Genomic DNA, 21,693 nt, shown 5'->3' on the forward strand with positions numbered 1-21,693 from the left:
CATAGGTAGATTTTATGAAGTTGAGGAATGTTCCCTCTATCCCTATACTTGGAAGTGTTTTAATCAGGAACAGATGGTATATCTTGTCAAATGCTTTTTCTGCATCAATTGAGAGGACCATGTGGTTCTTCCCTCTTCTCTTATTGATTTGTTCTATCACATTCATTGATTTGCAAATGTTGAATCACCCTTGCAACCCAGGAATAAATCCCACCTGGTCATGGTGGATAATCTTTTAAATGTACTGTTGGATCCTATTAGCTAGGATCTTGTTGAGAATCTTGGCATCCATATTCATCAGGGATATTGGTCTGAAATTCTCCATTTAGTTGGGGTTTTTGCCTGGTTTGGGGACCAGGGTAATGCTGGCTTCACAAAAAGGGTCTGGAAATTTTCCTTCTGCTTCAATTTTTTGAAACAGCTTCAGGAGAATAGGTATTATTTCTTCTTTGAAAGTTTGGTAGAATTCCCCAGGGAATCTGTCAGGTCTGGGCTCTTTTTTGGGGGGAGGTTTTTGATCACTGCTTCAATCTTGTCACTAGATATTGGTCTATTCAGGTTGTCAGTTTCTTTCTGATTCAGTTTTGGAAGTTTACAGTTTCCAGGAATACATCCATTTCATCTAGTTTGCTTAACTTATTGGCATATAACTGATAATACTTTCTGATGATTGTTTCTATTTCCTTGGTGTTAGTCGTGATCTCTCCTTTTTCATTCATAATTTTATTAATTTGGGTCCTCTCTTTTCGATTAGTTTGGCCAAAGGTTTATCGATCTTATTGATTCTCTCAATTAACCAGCTTCTAGTTTCATTGATGTGTTCTATTGTATCTCTAGTTTCTATCTCATTGATCTCTACTTTAATCTTTATTATTTCCCTTCTTTTGTGTGGGGTTGGCTTAATTTGTTGTTGATTCCCCAGTTCTTTAAGTTGTAAAGACAGTTGGTGTATTCTGAATTTTTCAATTTTTTTGAGGGAGTCTTGGATGGCTATGATTTTCCTCCCTTGGACTGCCGTTGCTGTATCCCATAGGTTTTGGACCAAAGTGTCTTTATTCTCATTGGTTTCCATGAATTGTTTAAGTTCTTCTTTGATTTCCTGGTTGATCCAAACATTCTTTTTTTTTTTTTTTAAGACTTTATTCATTTATTTGACAGACAGAGATCACGAGTGGGCAGAGAGGCAGGCAGAGAAACAGGAAGAAACAGGCTCAGAACAGAGAGCCTGATGAGGGGCTTGATGCCAGGACCCTGGGATCATGAACTGAGCTGAAGGCAGAGGCTTTAACCCACTGAGCCACCCAGGTGCCCCTGATCCAAACATTCTTAAGCAAGGTGGTCTTTAGCTTCCAGGAGTTTGAATTCCTTCCAAACTTTTTCTTGTGGTTGAGTTCCAGTTTCAAGGCATTGTGGTCTGAGAATATACAGGGAATAATCTCAGTCTTTTGGTATCTGCTGAGTCATGATTTGCGACCCAGTATGTGGTCTATTATGGAAAAAGTTCCATGTGCACTTAAGAAGAATTATAAAGGGCACGAATTGCATGGAGCACTGGGTGTGGTGAAAAATAATGAATACTGTTATGCTGAAAATAAAAAATAAATTAAAAAAAAATGACAAAAAAAAAAAAAAAAGAAGAATGTATATTCTGTTGTTTTAGGGTGTAATGTTCTGTATATATCAATGAGGTCCATCTGGTCCAATGTGTCATTCAATGCTCTTGTTTCTTTATTGATTTTCTGCTTGGATGATCTGTCTATTACTGAGAATGGCATGTTAAAATCCCCTACTATTAATGTATTCATATCAATATGACTCTTTATCTTGATTAACATTTGTCTTATGTAGTTGGCTTCTCCTGTATTGGGGGCATAAATATTTACAATTGTTAGATCTTCTTAGTAGATAGGCCCTTTAAGAATGATGTTGTATCCTTCTGTATCTCTGACCACAGTCTTTAGTTTAACATCTAATTTATCTGATATGAGAATTCCTACCCTAGCCTTCTTTTGAGGTCCATTGGCATGAAAGATGCTTCTCCACCCCTTCACTTTCAGTCTGGATGTATCCTTAGGTTCAAAATGGGTCTTGTAGACAACATATGGATACATTCTTTCATTATATCCAATCTGCAACCCTGTGCCATTTTATGGGAGTCTTTAGGCTCTTCACATTGAGAGTGATTATTGAGAAATATGTTTTTATTGACATCATGTTGCCTTTGAAGTCTTTGTATAGACTGTTCTGTAAATTTCTGTTCTATGACACTTTAGAGTTCTTCCTTCTTTTATAGAGCCGCCTTTAATATTTCTTTTAGTGCTGGCTTGGTGATCACATACTCTTTTAAACCTTGCCAGTCTTGGAGGCTTTTTATCTCACCATCCATTTTGAATGTCAGCCTTGCTGGATAAAGTATTCTTGGCTGTATGTTCTTCTCATTTAGTGCCCTGAATACATCTTGCCAGCTTTTTCTGGCTTGCCAGATTTCTGTGGATAGGTCTGACATTATTCTTATGGGCCTTCCTCTGTATGTAAGGAATTGCTTCCTCTAGCTGCTTTCAAGGGCTCCTGTCTAAAATTATGATTCATGAGTTTCACAATCAGGTGTCTCGAGGTCTTTCTAGATCCTATGATCTTGGGGGCAGACCTTTCTGCCTCCAGGACATGAACACTGGTTCCATTCTCCAGATTGGGAAAATTTTCATGGAGAATTTGGTCAACTGTATCCTCTAGTCTTCTCTCTTTCTCCTCCCCCTCAAGGATTCCAATAATTCTGATGCTGGAACTTTTCATCGCATCACTTATTTCCCTAATTCTGTTTTCATGGCTTTTAAGCTGTTTGTTCCAGGCCTCCTCCTGATCCTTTCTCTCTATCAGTTTGTCCTCTAGATCACTAATTCTATCTTATGCTTCAGTTATCCTAGCTATTAGAGAATTTAGTTTAGATTGGAACTCATTGATAATATTTTTAACTTCTTCCTAGATGGCTTTCACTTCTGCCCTAATTGATTCTATGCTGTCATTAATGGCATTCTTCAACTTAGCCTTTGCCTGGATAATTGTTAGCCCGAATTCCCTTTCCAGCATACTGTTTATGCCCATATACAATAGCTTTGATGGAGAGGGCACAGTCTCTAAATTTTTTCTCTGTTGGGCATTCCTCCTCCTAGTCATTTTGATGAGACATGGCTGAGGGGATGTGTAGTTGAATGCATCAACCATGATCCAGGCAAGTTGCACCCTGGAACACTTCTGAGCAATCGGGAGTACTTGTTCCACTGGTGTCTTCTGCTCCTGTAGAGATCCAGAAGTTTTTAATCCCACATCTCAGGCTGATTTCATGGGTATTCAGAGTGTTCTGGTAGATAATCAGCTCACTTTAGGGGACCGGTTGAAAAAGTGTCTTCTACTTCTCTGCCATCTTTCCCCCCTCTTGCATGTGTACATTTTTGATCAAAGTCAGTTTGGAAATCACACCTGGTCCCCTTTGTAGTTGTCTGCCTGATGTTTGGCTTGCATTGCTTCCCTGTGAGCTGGCATGTACTATGTGTGGAGCTCTCATCGCAGTGAGTGCCGCTGACAGCTACCCCCTGTCCTCTTGCCTACTGCATCTCATTTCTAAAGCCAGTTCCTTCTTTGTTGAATTAAACATAACTTCTCCTGTCTCATTTTGATATTGAACATGGTTTTGAACATTTCCCTTTGTCTGGAGCTGCATGGCTCTTGACAGGAGCTATTAGGAATGCTGACAGCGTATGAGGGAGGAGGGCCATGGAGGGCACACAGCAGGGCAGGGATGTAGGGGAATTGATCCTTGGTTGGGCATTTTGGGTTATGGCTGGATGTCCAGCAATCTGGCCCCAAGTCCACCCAAGTGGAGGTGTGGTGCTTTTTGTCCTGAGTAGCTTGATGCCTTACTGAGCCTCTCTAGTGCCTATGGATAGGCACTAGAGATAGGAGTCAGGAGAGTGCCTGACTCATCCATTCATCTGAGGCTCTTGGGTAGTCTTTTAGAACCTAGGCTATAGCTGTTGTATAGATACCACCATCCCTCAAGGCTTGATCCCAATACCATCTCTTCCAGGCAAGCACAAGTCCTCTTGTTCTGTTGAGGAGAGATCCTTCCTTCTTTGTGTTCCCACGTCTTTATATCTTGACTTTTCTGAGTATGTGTCCTTTTCAAACTTGTATGGTCTTCAGGAGTCCCTACTATAGCCCCCAAATTCAGTAGCTTAAAACAGCTGTGACTCTTAATTATGAGTCTAGGGCTCAACCAGGCAGATCTGCAGATCAGGGCTAAGCTGAGCTAATCTCCAGTGGGCTGCTCAGGTGTCTGTGGTCAGTTGTGGGTCAGCTGGGGACTGATTGGCTTTACCTCACATGTCTAGAATATGGCTAGCTTCAGCTGGAGTGACTGGGGTAGCTGTGCCACATGGTCACTTGCCTTCTAGCAGACTAGCTGGGGTTTGTTCATATGGCAGCATTGGGGTCCAAGACACAGGAAACTCACAATGTCCCTTAAGGCCTAGGCTCAGAACTAACATGTCTGTCACATTTCCTTGCCCTATGGTAGTTGCCAATCAGTCCAACTTCAAGAGGAGGGGAAATAGGCCATCTTTTGATGGAAGTAGCTACAAAGTGACATTGTAAAGGCATGGGGGCAGGGCACGGTGAAGGACTGTGACCATTTTTGCAATCTACTACAGCAGGGTATAGCAAATGAATAATGTTTTTGGTCACTTTTAACAGTGCCTGACATATGTCCTTTATGTGTATTAACTTCATTGTGTTTCAGTGACCTCATCTTTAACATGGGGATAATAGTACTACTTACTTCATAGCTGCAGGGATTAAGTGATTTATGAAACATGCCTAGGATTATGTGCCTGGAAAGTGCTGGACCTCTGGGACCCAATATAGCACAATGATTGTCTAATTCTTTTTTGTCTTCCACATGGAACTTGACCAGGGCCTGTCATAGAGCAGGCTCTTCTAAAATATGTAGCTCATTCAATAAATACATGCAGAAGTGCATCTCTGAAAAAGCACCTGAGAATTTGCAGAATGTCAATCCATTCCACATTTTTTGTGATTTAATTAGCAACAACAACAAACAATTTATCATTGGTAGATTCTGGCAGAGACAAATTGTCTCAGAGATGCGAAGAGGAGGGAAGCACTTCTTCACTTGAGGAGGAAGAGATGGGGCTTTTACAGCCCATATTAGCCCAAAGTTTTGTTCACTTTGATGAATGTGCCAACCTCCCCATAAAACCTTTCATGTTGACTGCAGTCCAAACTGATGTCTCCTTTCAAAGTTTCACACAGCTTATTACCTCAAATGCCGTCTGACACCAACATTCTAAAACAGAAGCAATATTAGGTTAACCTGTAATGTGACACTTCACATGCCACATTCTAGTCTATTAAGTGATATACAATGTATTTTCATATATGCTTATTCACTTACCCATTTGTAAGTTGAATTTTAATTTATCAATTCACCATGCATTGATCCAAATATTCATGCAATCCGTTCATAAATTCATGCACTCACAAATTTACCATTCCTTCCACCAAACAAAGCTCCATCTATCCCTGCCTCTATTACTGGAGCTATGTCTTGATTTGTCTGCCCATCTATGCTCCAAGTCATAATCCAAGTCATCAATTTATCCACCTTGCATTCATCAACCATTTAATCCAGGTATCTTTCCTTCCAAATGCCTATCCAAACTTTCCTACTTCAATCTCTTCTTTAATTACTCTATGTATTCCTCCATCCAACTACCCATTTATTTAGTAGCAGTCTCTAATCATTATATCCATCCATCCAGACATACATACATACATACATTTATCCTTATACTATCCACCCATTCAAACATCTGTATCTGTTCTCTCCTGTATTTCTATGTATCTTTTTAGTAACATATCTGTCTTTTCCTCAATCTAATCCTTCCTTCCTCTCTCCATCTACTTATTCATAACTACAGTCAAACTTCCATATATTTACCAGTCTATCTACCTTTTTATCATCTATTCTTTTTTCTTTTCATTTTCAATCCTCCATTCCCTTTTCACCCATTTATCTATCCATTCACCCATCCACCCATCTTTCTGTTCATATCTCTTTTTTTTCCATTTATACTTATTATATTTCAGTCTCCTTTGAGCTTTTTTAAAAAAATTACCTTTTCCCCCCACTTATTAACATATAATGTATCAGTAACCCCAAGGGTACAGGTCTGTGAATCGTGAGGCTTACACACTTCCCAGCACTCACCATAGCACATACCCTCTCCAATGTCCATAACCCAATGCCCCTCTCCCTTCCCACCTCCCCCAGAAACCCTCAGTTTGTTTTGTGAGATTAAGAGTCTCATAGTTTGTCTCCCTCCCAATCCCATCTTGTTCATTTCTTCCTTTCACTACCCTCCAGACCCCCACTTTGCTCTCAATGTTCATATCTCTTTTTATCCCCACATTAATCCTTCTCTCCATTCATCTACACTTCATTTATCTATCCTTCCTTCCTCCATACCTCTTCCTTCCTTCCATTCATCCATCCCTTCCTCTATACCCTAATGAGAAAGACTATATGCTGTTTTAATGAAGATTCTTATAAAAACTTCTACTGCAGGCATTAGTGTGGGGATTTGGGAATAGGATAAAGAGAGGAGACAACATATTTGGTTGAACTCTGTGTGTACATTTGTGTGGATGTGAATTTCAGGGGGTGGGTTATATGTGCTATGACCAGCATCATAAAAAAAAATTAGATATATGGGATACCTGGCTGGATCAGTCAGTAGAGACTGTGACTGTTGATCTTGGGGTTGGAAGTTTATGGCCTTCTTTTGGGTGTAGAGATTACTTAAAAATAATACCTTAAAAAATCTTAGATATGGATATATATTCCCCTATTAACTAGGTAATTATAGCCAAGTATGATAAGCATTTTGGTTACATATTACTCAAATTAAACTTTAATCCCCAAGAACACAAAGAGTATATCTATCTTGCCACAACTGTGTCCCAGTAGTTTTCAGAGTGTCTGGCTTCTACTGGATAGTTAATGAAAGTTTATTGAGTAAAGAAGGTGGGATCTGTGAACATTTTCAGCCCCCATCCTTGGTAAAGTATTAGGAATGATTTAGCAAGATATAGTATGGGATGGAGGGGGATTCCTGGTCAAAAGGAAAGAAAGTGGCCCTAGCTCTCCTCCACAGAGCATACAAATTCTATTGTGAGGGAGTGACTCAGGGCTGCTCTATCACTTTCATTGTTATATTTAACAACTATGTGGTATAAAGACAAATACATATTATACATTTTCTTAAACTTAAAAATTCACTTTTTTTCTTCTGATTTAAAAACATTTTTGTGCACCATTCAGCAGTATTGTGGACCCTGGACAATGTGCTCACTGTGCCTAATGGATATATGGGCTCTGGGGTAGCATGGAAATTGCAGTTTGGGCTATAGCAGGAGGCCAGAATTTTCAGAAGCATTTGCCAATAATAACACATCCCTTTATTCCTTCTTCTTTTTAAAACATCTTATTTATTTATTTGAGAGAGAGAGAAGAGTGGGAGTAGGGAAGAAACAGAGGGAAAGGGACAAGCAACTCCAAGCAGGTATTGAGCTGGACGTTGGGCTTGATTCCATGACCCTGAGATCATGACTTTAGCTGAAATCAAGAGTCAGATGCTCAACTGAGCCACCCAGGCACACCCCCACCTCTTTATTTCTTCTACTGAAAAACTCAAGCCATTTTATATGCCTTCCCTTGTCCACAGAAAACATCCTGCTTTTGTGAAGTCTTGGCCAGATGGTCTAAATAATAAACATTAGTCATTGTTGAGGATGATGATGAAAGTAATGATAATGACTTATTTATTATGTATCAGGCACTGTATGAAGTGCATTTTTCAAAACTTTCATATATTGTTGGAATGTGCCAGGGAAACATTGGAACTTCTACATTCTTAAAAGTGTGCCTTTAGTTTCTGAGAAGACTTGGCTCCTCTGTGGCTGCTCACCAAGTACCTGCTTTCAGTCACAGCATCTTCATATCTCTGCAGGGAGCCTTTCCTCACTCATTGAGAGCAGTTAGTGTGGACACATGACCCAAACATGGATAATTACCTTAGTTATTTGTGGACTTTGAATCTTGAGTGAATAATGCGAGAATGCAAAACATCAGTTGGAGGCCTGTTGTTGGAATGAATGAGCTCTGACAACTTTCTAAACTACTACCTGACACCTACACAAGCCCTTCCCTATCTATGCAACACACTGCATGGCTCCCATTCTAATTAAGCCGGGTTCTAGCTCAGCTGATTCTTTCTTTAATTCAAAAGAAAATGACCTTAAAGAAGGACACTGGGTTGCTCAGAGTAAGTTTTTTTTTTTTGTTTGTTTGCCATCAAAAAACCTTTTAATTCTCCTAAAGGAAACATAGTTGTAGTGATTGGAATTATTGAAAAGCAAACCCTGGGTCCAAAATGCAGTCACCTAGGCCAGGTTACCAAACTGAGGCTTAATACCTAATGTAACTGCAGTTCCAACCTCCTCTCCCCCTGGAATGCAGTCTTAGCTAGTCAGTTAGGAATTTTCAGTTTGGCATCAATAAGGTAATCTGTTACTTGGGCCTTCTCCACCTCCCAAAGGAAAATGAAGCAATCTATCTAGTAATATTCTTATTCCCAACAGAAGGTGACTACACCAGAAATACTCCTTTATCTGTGTATGACTTCCTTGTCCTGTCTTTATTTTTTTTATTATTTTTTTAAATTTATTTTTTATTTATTTTTGGCATAACAGTATTCATTTTTTTTTCACCACACCCAGTGCTCCATGCAATCCGTGCCCTCTACCCACCACCTGGTACCGCAACCTCCCACCCACCCACCAATTCAAACCCCTCAGATTGTTTTTTAGAGTCCATAGTCTCTCATGGTTCACCTCCTGTCTTTAAAAACCTTTCCCTTTCTGTAGCCCTTTGGTGCTCCCTTCTACTTTCTATGTGGGATGCTGCCTGACTGGTGAATAGATTAATAAAGACACTTGGATCTTTAAAATTTACTTGGTTGAATTTTTGTTATTTAACAGAATAAGAGTGTATTTTTTTCTTTAACAACAAAAGCTGAAACTCTGCAGGGCCCAAGCCTAAGATCCCATTTAGTTAGAGAGGAGTTCACGGCAAGCCTCCTCAGCTAACGCCCCAGAACAGGAAGATAGGTTTGGAGCTTAGTTTATTTCCATACAAATGGGATTTTAAGTCCTTATCAGGGTAACAGAAACAAAAAAGAATGTCATACAGACACATTTAGGGTAGCCTGGTTAATTCCTTTTTCTTTTGGAACAACTACATTATCAAGATTATGCTTCACTGCATGTTAGACTTGCTTCTGCTGGGAAGCAGATGAATTGATTTTGAACTTCTTCTGTGATACGCTTAGTGCTTTGTCAGTAAAATTACTGTAATATCTTATGCCATCTGTCATATTCCCTTCTCGCAGCAGGAGCCCTCTCCAACCACAAAGTTCTCAAGCTGAATTTCAATCTTCAGAGTGGTTAGTATTCGAGGCCATATTCTGTGGTGCTCTGCTGGCCGGCTGGGGATGGGGCCGCCAAGTGACTGGTGGCCTGGTTTTTGATTTTCATGCAGGAAGAAGCATCCTTACCCTGGATGGTCTCGGATAGAGGTATTAATGAGCTGAGGCAGTTTTGCAAATATCCCTATTCCTGGAGGCCTGAAGACTTTAAGGCAGCTGGGCTAGAAAGAGAGTGAGCTGGGTGGGGTGAGTGAGGCATTCACCTGGGATGCAAAATTTAAAAGGGTATCAAAAACTCAGCAAAGAGACCGTGGGTGCCTTGTGCCTCAGCTTAGGTCATGATCCCAGGGTCCTGCGATTGAGCCACCCATTGAGCCCCCTGCTCAGCAGGGAGTCTGCTTCTCCCTCTCTCACTTCCCCTGCTTGTGTCCTCTCTTTCTATCTCTCTCTCTCTGTCAAATAAATAAATAAAATATTTTTTAAAAAGCTCAGCAAAGACAGATAATATTTTAATGTGATATTTAAAACATTAAAATTAATGCAAAAATATTCATGATGAAGAAAATATCAAACATTTCCATGAAGTCAAGATCAGTAACAGCACTGTGCTGTCATCCTGGGGCCTGAGGTAACAGGGGAAATCAGTGGGGCTGTTCCTACTCTCTGACGCCACCTCCCACATTTCTGGGCCATTTCCGCACATGGTCTGGGCTTCCGGTTCTGCTTTGTGTACTTCAACCATGAACCTGAACCAACACAGCATATCAAAGTTGATCTGAGGCCCGATGTGGCTGTGGATATCTTACTTTGCCCTCATGTTGAATTGCTAGTTGAACTAGATATAAAATTCTAAGTTCAAAATTTTTTCTCTCACGACTTTGGATGGATGAAAACACTGGAAGTACATTTGAGTCCTGCTGTTAAAACGTCTATCTTATTCTTGTTCATATTGGAGTGACCTTCCTTTCACTTTGCAGCTTTTAAAGATACTCTTTGTCCCTGATGCCCCCCAAATCAATATATTTTTGTGTGTAGATTTTTCCCCCATTTATCCTTTTTGAGTTCTTTCAATGTACCAACCTGAGGTCCTGAATATTTCTTTTAATTTTGGAATTTCTCATTCATTCTTCTCAAAAATTATCTCCTCCTTTCTCTTAACTTTTGTCTCTCCATGTAGGACACATGGATCTGATCCTTCTGATTTTGTGTGCCACATGTCTCACATTTTATATTGTTTTATCCCTCTCCTTTTCCTAAGAGGGTTTCTCTAAGTCAATGTTTCTCAAATCTGGCTACACATTAGAATCACCTGGACGCGTTCATAACTCTATACCCTAAACTAATCAAACGAAGCTCTCTGGTGGTGGGTACTTTTAGTTTTCCTAGAGCATTCCAATGTGCAGCCAGTGTTGAGAACCATATCAGTGCTTCTCAGACTTTAGCATGCATACAGAGCACCTAGGAATCTTGTAAATATGTATATTCAGATTGGGTAGGTCTGGGCGAGGTCTGAGAGTTTGCATTTTAACAAGTTCCCAGATGCTGTTGCTGCTTCTGGTCAGTGGATCATATTTTGAGTAGAAAAATTCTCTATGACCTACAAATTCACTAACTCATTTTTTAACAATATCCATTCTACTCTATCTCATCTATGGAACTCTATATTTCTATTATTACAATTTTCATTCTCAGTATTTCTTTTTTAAAAAGATTTTATTTATTTATTTGAGAGAGAGGGGGATAGATTGTATTTATTTATTTGAGAGAGAGAGAGAGAAGGAGGAGGGGGGAGGAACAGAGGAAGAGGGAGAGGCAGACTCCCCACTGAGCAGGGAGTCCAATGCTGGACTCCATCCCAGGACTCTGAGATCATGACCTGAGTCAAAGGCAGATGCTTAATCAACTGAGCTACCCAGGTGCCCCCATTCTCAGTATTTCTAATTAAATATTACTTATAATTACTGGTCAATAGCCTTTCATATAACTTTGACTTTATTATGCTTGTTCTAAATCTTTGTTCTGTAGAGTATAGTTTGTTGGTGTGATGTTCTTCATTTACAGAGTGGGACTCCTCAAATGTCTCATTATTTTTCTACTCAGAGTTCACATTTTCCTGGGGCACTTAACTACTTTGAATACTAAATGTATACCATGGAATATATACATTGGTCTAAAGTCCAAGTCCTAGTTCATGTCTCTTCTGGTGAGTTTAGGATGGGGAGTGATGCGAGAAGAGAGGTACCAGGAGAGGGGGATTGACAGTGGAGGAGCAATACTGTGGGGATGAAATTCTGCTGTTACAGTCCAGGTTCTCTCTGACCCCCATCTCATTCTATTCCCCAGACAAAAGTCTCAGTACTTTTCCCACAAACCCTGCTCTGTTCCTAGAGCTGTCTTCCTTGACTTTAATCACCAAAACCTGAGGAGTGGGGCTGAGGAAGTGGGTAATGCACAGGCCAGCAGGTCTACCTGCATCTGGTTTTATATGCTACTACCCAGCCAGGCTCCAGTGATATCACTTCCTCATCATACAGTGCAAGACAGAAAACATCCCAGCCAGACCAGAGGGATAGGCATTGACTGTCCACTGAGTGCTGGGTAGAAAAAGAGCTTTCTCCCAACTATCCCCTGAAGGTGATTTCTGGCCTTTTCTCTACAAATCAGGACCCTAACTTCCCCTGCTTTTCCTGGGTGCTTCTTGTAATTTTTCTTTCAGTGTTTCAGATCCACTGACCTCCACCTCATGGGCTTCTGCAGAAAGAATGTGGTTTCAGACAAGGGAGCCTGCAGCCTGTATGAATTCCTCACCTCAGCAGAACATCTCAGCACATGTCTGCATGTAGACTCAACTTGACTTGGGGCATATCACCAGGAAGCCTGAGCAGGAGCAACCACCAGAACCATAGTCCCAACCACAGCCATCAGCCATGGGAACAGTGATGACCATGAGCCAGCCTCTACCTACATGGAGCTTATAAACTGGTCAGGGAGGCAGTCAGGTAATTATGGGTGGAATGTGATATCACCACAGGAGGTGTTCATGGAACACATAGGAGCATCAGTCCCAAGCTCATGTATGAGTGGGTGTCACAGTCATTATGAACATCACAGGAGACTTGCCTGGAGAAGATGACACCAAGACTGATACCTGAAAGATGATTTGCAGGGAACGGTCTTCTGGGTAGAAAAAATGGCATAGGCAAAGGCCAGGAAGTCAGAAAGAGCACAGTATGTTTGGAAAACTAGAAGGAGAAGATGAATCTGCAATTAGGAGGTAAGTAAGGCAGGGTCACACAAATGCAGGGAAGATTTCGTCTTCATTTAAACTTTTGATATTTTATTTAACCTGAATTTCTTTGCATTAGTTTTGATTTTTAAATGTATTACATTAAAGTAGTATTATTCTTATTTACTGACTTTTTTTTTTTTTTTTGCTGCCCCTTTCAGTTAAGCCTCTGCGTCAAGTGCTTCATTTACTTCACCTTAGTCTGGTAGTTAAGCATGGTTGCAGTAGAGACTTCTGAAGGGGTCAAATGGTGAAAGACGAAGCTGGCACAGAGCAGAGGCCAGATGAGGATGAACTGCATGCCTCACCAAAGAATTTGACTTCATGTTTCAATTCTGTTTGAAGCTATCCAGTGGTGCATGGTTGTCCTTGAGGAGTCCAACTTGGGCTTGCAGAGTTCACATTGATTGCAAGAGGTCAAAGGGAGCAGCCTGGAGATAAATTTTTCCTTGTTCCACTGACTATCTCCAAAGGAGACACTTGTTCCATCCTCTGGCAGGTGAGCTGTCTGGGCTTGGATGTCACCACCCACAAAGGGGCCTGCGTGTAGCTCTTATTTCTCATTGCCCATTTTCTTGCAATGTGTATAAAGTGGATGCAAGATTTGCTCATTGATTAATGGATCGTTGGGGGCTCCATCTTTCTCACACTGCCTTTCTTGCTGTAGAGGGTCTGTTAAAAGAATATCAATGAGGTTGTTAATGTAGCAATCAGGATTTTCTGGTGGAACCAAAGCTTTGAGAATCAATAAAACATTAAAAAAGGTTAAACACTTTATTGGATAAGTCAGAACATATTCTTTAGTTAATGATACAGCTTTGGGGGAAAATGGAATATGAATAGGCAAGGTAATATCACTCTATAATGGGAAAACACTACATAAAAGGATTATATTATCACTCTGATACTTGAATTCAGTGTGTACACTCATTATGATTAAAGTCGGAATAGCAGGATGAGGTCTCCACAGGGAAAGTAACAAGATGGTTGTGAGATGAGAATGCTATGGCGCTCTGGTGCATTTGCTGGTTGTGTGACCTCAGGCAAACCATTTGATTTAATTTTTGTAAGCCTCAGTTTCATCATCTTAGAGATGGGGTTAATGTACTATGTTCTGCTCTCTCATGGGACCATTATGAAGATATAATGGAATGGAAGTTAACAAGTACCCTATGCCTATTAGAGCTTTAGTCTGTATTCATGTATTCACACTAATTGAGTAATAATCTCAGGGAATAATCTCTGAGCATGTAGAGGAAGCAGAGAAAGAAGCTGCAGAGCACCATAGCTGCACTGGTGGGGGTCCATTGTCCGGCACCTCTGATTGGTTCCTTAATGGGTAAGAATTGCTGCTTTCACGCATTTTCTCTAGGATTCTTATGTGTTTCCATCTACAGGGTCTTACTCACTTACTACCTTCTAGAAAGCACTGCTTCTTAGTTTACAAACCCCACCCATCCTTAGGGGCCAGTTAAAGCGTAAGAGTTGGGGGTATGTTCCTGCCCATCTCCTCCACCTTCTAAAAGCCAGGAGGTGTTTGTGGAAGCATGACAGACCTTTCAAAAGTACATGGTTCTAAAGACATTAATTGGAAAATATAAGTTCTTATCTAAGACATTGTTCAGGAGGAGAAATTTCAAGATATTTTAGAAAACAAAACAAAACAAATCCATTAGCAAGTTGGAAAAAACTCAACATCAGTAAGACTTCAGTTCTGTCCTGCCCCTCCTAACATTGTCATCCCACTGTGTCTGTGAAGCGTGAAGCTTAGTGCTCTCCTACCTCTTCTAGGGGCCGTCCCCGACCATTCCAGTCCACAATGACCTCCGCACTCTTTAGGCACTAAATTTTACAATTTAGTCCTGAAGGTGACACGATTCTGAATGAATCCCTGTGTCAAGCCTGAGCCTTAGTTTTCTAAAGGAGACTGGGAGTTCTCTGAGGCAGGAATGAATCTTCTTTTCCATCCCTCACAGTGAGGCAGGACAATGCCTCTCTAAGCACATGTTAACCAATAGCCTGAAAAGACCCTAGTCTTCCCAACGACTTTCTATGGAAAACATTTCTGGAAGTATTGCTGTTAGAAATCACAGCAGAAAGGTTGTGCTATGTTGTGATTCTTCAGCATGTCAGAAAGCTGACTTTAGGGTGGGAAAACACAAAGGGACAAGGACGGGCACTTGAGCTTCACGCTTAACAAGACAAAGATGATATAAGCTTTAGGAACAACATGGTCTGAGGTTGCAGAACAGGACAGTTGTAGAGGAAGCTCCCTAAAGCTATGGGATAATACAGCAGTGTGGGAGGAAGCATGAGGGAAATGCCTCATTTCTGGAAGGAAGAGAGGCTTAGAGGTGGGCAACCTGCCCGGGCTGGGAAGAGTCCCAAGGCATTGCTCAGCCTTATGTCTGCTTTTGATTGAAGGCCCAATAGGACTCCAGGTTTGGTTGGCTTGCTTAAAGGGAGAGCATTCCACCACTACAGTGGGGTGCATTCCTTCATTCAGAAACACAATTGATATACCAGTGAGCAAAACAGACAAGAGTCCTGCTGCCACAGAGCTCCGATTCTCATGGGGAGACAATAAACCAACAAACATGAAGTGAGACCATCTCAGAGTGCTACAAAGGAAACCAACCAGGCTGGTGTTACTGTGATTGGAAGGTCAGAGATCTTTCTGAGGAGGCTCCATGGAAGCCAAGGCTGAGTGATGTGAGGGGTTGAGCCTGCAGCTATCTGGGAAAGAAGAGTCTTTTTATGCATTGAAGAGGAAGGGATGAGGCCCCAGGCAAGGATGAGCTGGGTTTTTTTCCAGTGTTGCAAGGAACAGGAATGAGGTCAGTGTAGCTGGGAGGGACAGGGAGGGAGGGAGAGAGAGACAAACAGAGACAGAGACAGACAGAGACAGAGAGAAATCAGGGAAAGATCGGGGAGAGAGAAAGAGAGAAAGAGAGAGAGAGAAGGGTTGGCCCAGGCACCCATTTCAGGATTATTCTGGTTACTGAGTGGAGAAGGGTAAAACAGGCAAGTGATAATAGGGACCTGGGCCAGGGTGACTCTCCTTCTTCACCCACCTGAACCCACCCCATTTGCAGCTCCCTTTTCCTATGAGCTTTGCCAGGCACTGCAAAGAGGCTCGGGGATCTGACCATAGCCCTCGCTGCTTCAAGGGCTGTGGTCAGATCCCCAAGCCTCTGATCTCCAGCCCGCTTATCTGCAAAAGAGAATTGGCAACAGCATCTTCTTTATAAGGTGCCAGCGAAGGGCATTAGAGCACATCTGCACCAGGGATGGGAATAAGAAGAACCAGAGGCAAGGTGACAGCTTTTGATTCTCTATTCCACATTTCTCCCATATCATGGTGTTTCTGAGATCAGGATGTGCCTTAGAATTGTGTACATTTAATGTATGTTTGGGAAACTCATCTAAAAATTAATGTCATCCTAGAATTGGTGAAATATAGTGTTATGAACCCACTCTGCTCATGCTAATCTCTACGTTTGCTCTCCCCTCTATCTTTTGCAAGCTTGCCATCCATCAGGGCCCTCCCTCTCCTAGCAGGCCTCCTTGATTCCCATCCCATGGAGGCCACCTTTGGGCTCTCCCGGCTTTGAGAGTGCTCACTCTCTGGGCTCCCCAGTGTGAGGTTACTGGTCTTCCAGGGTCGGACCTCAGACCTTTTTGCCATTTCTCACCAATACTGAGCCCCCAGTAGGTGACTGAGAATGGAGAAGCCTCTGGCGAAGAGTCCTTACTCAGGTATATGTCCTGGGAGCTGTTCCTGTCAGGAGCTGTGCTCCAGTCTATAGCCTTCCTGATGCTTTGCCAGTCTTTCCAGCTGCTAATATTAACCCTGCATCCAACATCAGGGGAAGAGTGGGTCCCCTTCCTTCCTAGAATCGAGACAGACTTATGAAGAAGCACGACCCCGTGATGGCCATTTCCATCTGACATTGGGTTTGCTTTCATATTGTTCTTCTAGTGTCTTTTCATGAGAGTCTAATAGGCATCATATCAACAAATTTCCTTTAAAAACCCTAGGGAAGGGGCACCTGGGTGGCTTAAAGGTGGGTTAAAGCCTCTGCCTTTGGCTCAGGCCATGATCTCAGGGTCTTGGGATCGAGCCCTACATCGGGCTCTTTGCTCAGCAATGAGCCTGCTTCCCCCTCTCTCTCTGCCTGCCTCTCTGCCTCCTTGTGATCTCTCTCTCTCTCTCTCAAATAAATAAATAAATAAATAAAAATCTCTAAAACAAAAACAAAAACAAAAACAAAAAACCCTAGGGAAAACGTTATGTGCTGCTGGCCATCTCCCAGCTTCTCTCTGTCCACAGAGATGGTAATTTTAAGTGCTTTCTGTTGATTCCCATTGAAGTTGATGTGACACTGAGTTCTCAGTGATCAAGAAAGGCTTCCTGCAAAAGGTTGAGGAACAAAATTCTCAGAGTGGGAAATTCTGAAGGGACTGTTCAGGGAGTATAGAGAAATGAATCACAGTTTCTATTGCTATGGGAGGGAGGTTTCAAATGGACAGATAAGGTTGGCTTCACCTCTGCTTTCCTTTCCTGCCATGAATGTGGATGTGATGTTTGAGCTGTGGCAGCCACCTTGTGACAATGAGCAATTATTATATGTGGAAGGTTATACCAAATCCTCATGGCAACCCTATGAGGTGGAAGCTGTTATCTGCTCCATTTTACAAATAAGGAACCCAGGCCTCTGAGAGTGGAAAAGCACACAGGTTTTGAAGTAGAGATGGAATTTGAGCCCAGGTTTGGACCCCAGAGTCAGTGCTATTAACTATGAACTCTATATTTGTCATCAAAGCTGGGGACAGCAGAAGGCAGAGGGGGCTCCTGCTTCATGGCAGCCACTCCCTGTCTGTGCTGGTGTGCTGCTCAATTTCTTTCTTCCTTTCTTTATCTGAGAACAGGTGAGGTGAAAGTGGAAAACGGGAGCAGAGCATGTTGGGAGAATCCCTGAGAGGTTGACATTTAATCATTTGTCTGTTTAACTCCAGCAAGTAAGGGTGCAAATGCAGCCCAAGGTGTGTTCTTTTCATAATAAATCAGAGGTGAGTGCTCGCAATTCCTTAATTATGTGTATTTTTCTCAGGAAAAGTTTAAGGATCCCAGCAGGTGTCTGCTCTCTGGGCCTCATTATTGTTGACAAAGCCAGGATTTATGTGTTCAGAGCAGCATGTGGCAAAACGTGTGCAAGGACTAGGAGGCTGCTCATGTTTTCCCCTGCTATTAAAATGTCACCTCGGGGTAAATAATACGTGTTAACACACCAGACAAACCTCTCAGGCTTGTTTCTCTTACCTAGTCTGGAAATAATTTAACAGCTTAAACCAACTTCATGACTACATATAGTGAGTTAATTAGCCTTTCTAAAAAAAAGTGACATTTTCACATCATTCTTATTCAATCTCATTTAATTCAACTGTGAACCCACAAATTATTAAAATGAGATATGTTTTCCCAAATCATTGTATTACACAACTCTCATTGCATTGGGAGTCACTGATTTGGCTGCAACAGGGGAAGCATGGCCTCAGGTCCCGCGGGGTCACAGAAGGATCAGGGGTGTCTGAATATCACAGAGCTCACAGGTATTAGAGTGGGGAAGCTAGCTACAGAGACAGAGTTGAGGAGTGAGCTCTCAACTCGGGGTAACCTTGAACCATAGTCCATGGCACAGGCCGGTGCTCTGTGAGTGGGGTCTCCACAAGATCTGGGGAGACCCCCTGGAAGAGTGCAGGGATCTGTGGGGTTTTCTCTCTCATGGCCTTGTCATGAGAGACCCTTTGGTACTCATCAGTACTTGATGCATCCTGTCCTTCCTCTTTCAGTTGTCATGGCTACTGGGATTAGGCTCAGCGACCTACACTAAAATCTGCTTCAACAAAATACCTATTCCCATCTCTGCTCACCTGCTTCTCTGCTTATTTGCTGTAATGTATGAATATGACTTTTGAGCTACAGCAGCCATCCTGTCATTGGGAGGCAAAACACATGTAGGAGAGAGTCACCATATGAAAGATGATAAAATGAAATGAACTTGGGGCGGGGAGGAGTCAAGATGGAGGAGAAGTAGCAGGCTGAGACGACATCAGGTAGCAGGAGATCAGCTAGATAGTTATCAAACCATTCTGGACACCTAAAAATCCAACAGGAGATCAAAGAGAAGAAGAGCAACAATTCTAGAAACAGAAAATCGACCACTTTCTGAAAGGTAGGACCAGTGGAGAAGTGAATCCAAAGCGATGGAAGATAGAAGTGAATCCAAAGCGATGGGGAGGGGCCAGCTCCCGGCAAGCGGCAGAGCAACGGAGTATAAAATCAGGACTTTTAAGAGTCTGCTCCACTGAGGGACATCTTTTCAGGGGCTAAACTGGGGTGAAGCCCACGTGGGGACAGCGTGGCCTCAGGTCCCGCGGGGTCACAGAAGGATCAGGGGTGTCTGAGTGTCACAGAGCTCACAGGTATTAGAGTGGGGAAGCCAGCTACAGAGACAGAGTTGAGGAGTGAGCTCTCAACTCGGGGTAACCTTGAACCATAATCCATGGCACAGGCCGGTGCTCTGTGAGTGGGGTCTCCACAAGATCCGGGGAGACCCCCTGGAAGAGTGCAGGGATCTGTGGGGTTTGGAGACTTCAGGTGGAGCTGTGTGCCAGAGACAGAGATGCTTGGCCACAGACTGGGTGAGCTTGGAGTGCAGCCAGAGGCCAGGGAGATAGGAGTGATTGAGCACTTTTCTCTGAGGGCACACTGAGGAGTGGGGCCCAGAGTTCTCCGCTCCTCCAGGCTGGAAATTGGGAGGCTGCCATTTTCATTCTCATCCTCCAGAACTCTACGGAAAACATTCAGGGAACAAAAGCTCCCGAAAGTGAACCGGAGCTGATTACTTAGCCTGGCCCCTGGTAAGGGTGGTGCAATTCCGCATGGGGCAGACACTTGAGAATCACTACAACAGGCCCCTCCCCCAGAAGATCAATAAGAAATCCAGCCAAGCCCACATTCACTTACCAAGGATAACAACAGAATTCCAGAGGAGGAGAAAGCAAAGAAGGAATTCATAGCTTTCTCCCCATGAATCTTTAGTCTTGCAAAGTTAATTAATTAAAAAAATATTTGTCCTCTGCTATTTTTTTTTAACTTTTACCCTTTCCTCTTTTAACGTTTTTTAACTAGTTTATCTTATCTTCATACCTTTATTAAAAATATTTTTTGAAACTTCACTATTATAGTCATATTTTATCCTTCATTGTATCTGACTTTATTTTTTATACACATAGGGTTTTTTCTTCTAAAAAATTTGGGGTACAACTTCTAATAGATCAAAATACACTCTAAATCTAGCACTGGGCTTGATCTAGTCTCCAGCCCAAGCAAATTCTCTTCACTTTCTTTTTCTTTATTCTCCCAATCAACTTACCTTATCAACTCCTTTGTTAGAAATTAAAAAAAATTTTTTTTCATCTTTATAGTCATATTCCATCCCTTCATTTTGTTTACCCTTATATGTTTTTCATTCTTTAAAAATTTGGAAGGTAGTTTCTTCTAAGAGACCAAAATATCCCCAAATTAAGTGGGTGACCCTGTTCTAGTCACCAGTCTAATATATTTATTAGACTGGTGATATATATATATATATAATATGTATATGAAGATATAAAAAAGATATATAAAAATATATATATAAAAAGATATATAATAAAAAATATATAAAGATATATAAAAAGATATATAAAAAAGAAGATATATAATATAAAAAAGAAGATATATATCTCTCTATATAGATTTGTATATCTTCTTTTTTATATTATAAAAAGATATATCTTTTATATATATTTATATATATTATATATTATGTATATTTATATATATCTTTATATATAAAGATATATATCTCTTCTTTTTTATATTTTATATCTTCTTTTTTATATTTTTTCTTTGTTTTCTTAAAATTTTTTTTTTTCTGAACTTCTTTTTACCCTGTTCTGCCCCCCCCCCCCCATTTGGGGTCTCTTCTGATTTGGTTAAAGCACATTTTCCTGGAGTCTTTGCCACCCTTTTACTATTTCATTTGCTTCTTCATATATTCTTATCTGGACAAAATGACAAGGTGGAAAAACTCACCACAAAAAAAACTAAGAGGCAGTACTGAAGGCTAGGAACCTAATCAATACAGACATTGGTAATATGTCAGATCTAGAGTTCAGAATGATGATTCTAAAGGTTCTAGACAGGTTTGAAAAGGTTGGAAGACATTAGGGAAACCCTGTCCAGAGAAGTAAAAGCCCTATCTGGAGAAATAAAAGAACTAAAATCTAACTAAGTTGAAATAAAAAAAAGCTATTAATGAGGTGCAATAAAAAATGGGGGCTCTTATACACTTTGGAGTACTATGCCTCCATCAGAAAGGATGAATACCCAACTTTTGTAGCAACATGGACGGGACTGGAAGAGATTATGCTGAGTGAAGTAAGTCAAGCAGAGAAAGTCAATTATCATATGGTTTCACTTATTTGTGGAGCATAACAAATAACATGGAGGACATGGGGAGATGGAGAGGAGAAGGGAGCTGAGGGAAATTGGAAGGGGAGGTGAACCATGAGAGACTATGGACTCTGAAAAGCAATCTGAGGGTTTTGAAGGGGTGGGGGTGGGAGGTTGGGGGAACCAGGTGGTGGGTATTTGGGAGGGCACTTATTGCATGGAGCACTGAGTGTGGTGCAAAAACAATGAATACTGTTACGCTGAAAAGAAATTTAAAAAATGGAGGCTTTTACTGCTAGGATAAATGAGGCAGAAGAAAGAATTAGTGATATAGTAGACAA

This window comes from Mustela nivalis (genome assembly GCF_964662115.1).
Source record: "Mustela nivalis genome assembly, chromosome: 18".
Lineage (NCBI taxonomy): Eukaryota > Metazoa > Chordata > Mammalia > Carnivora > Mustelidae > Mustela > Mustela nivalis.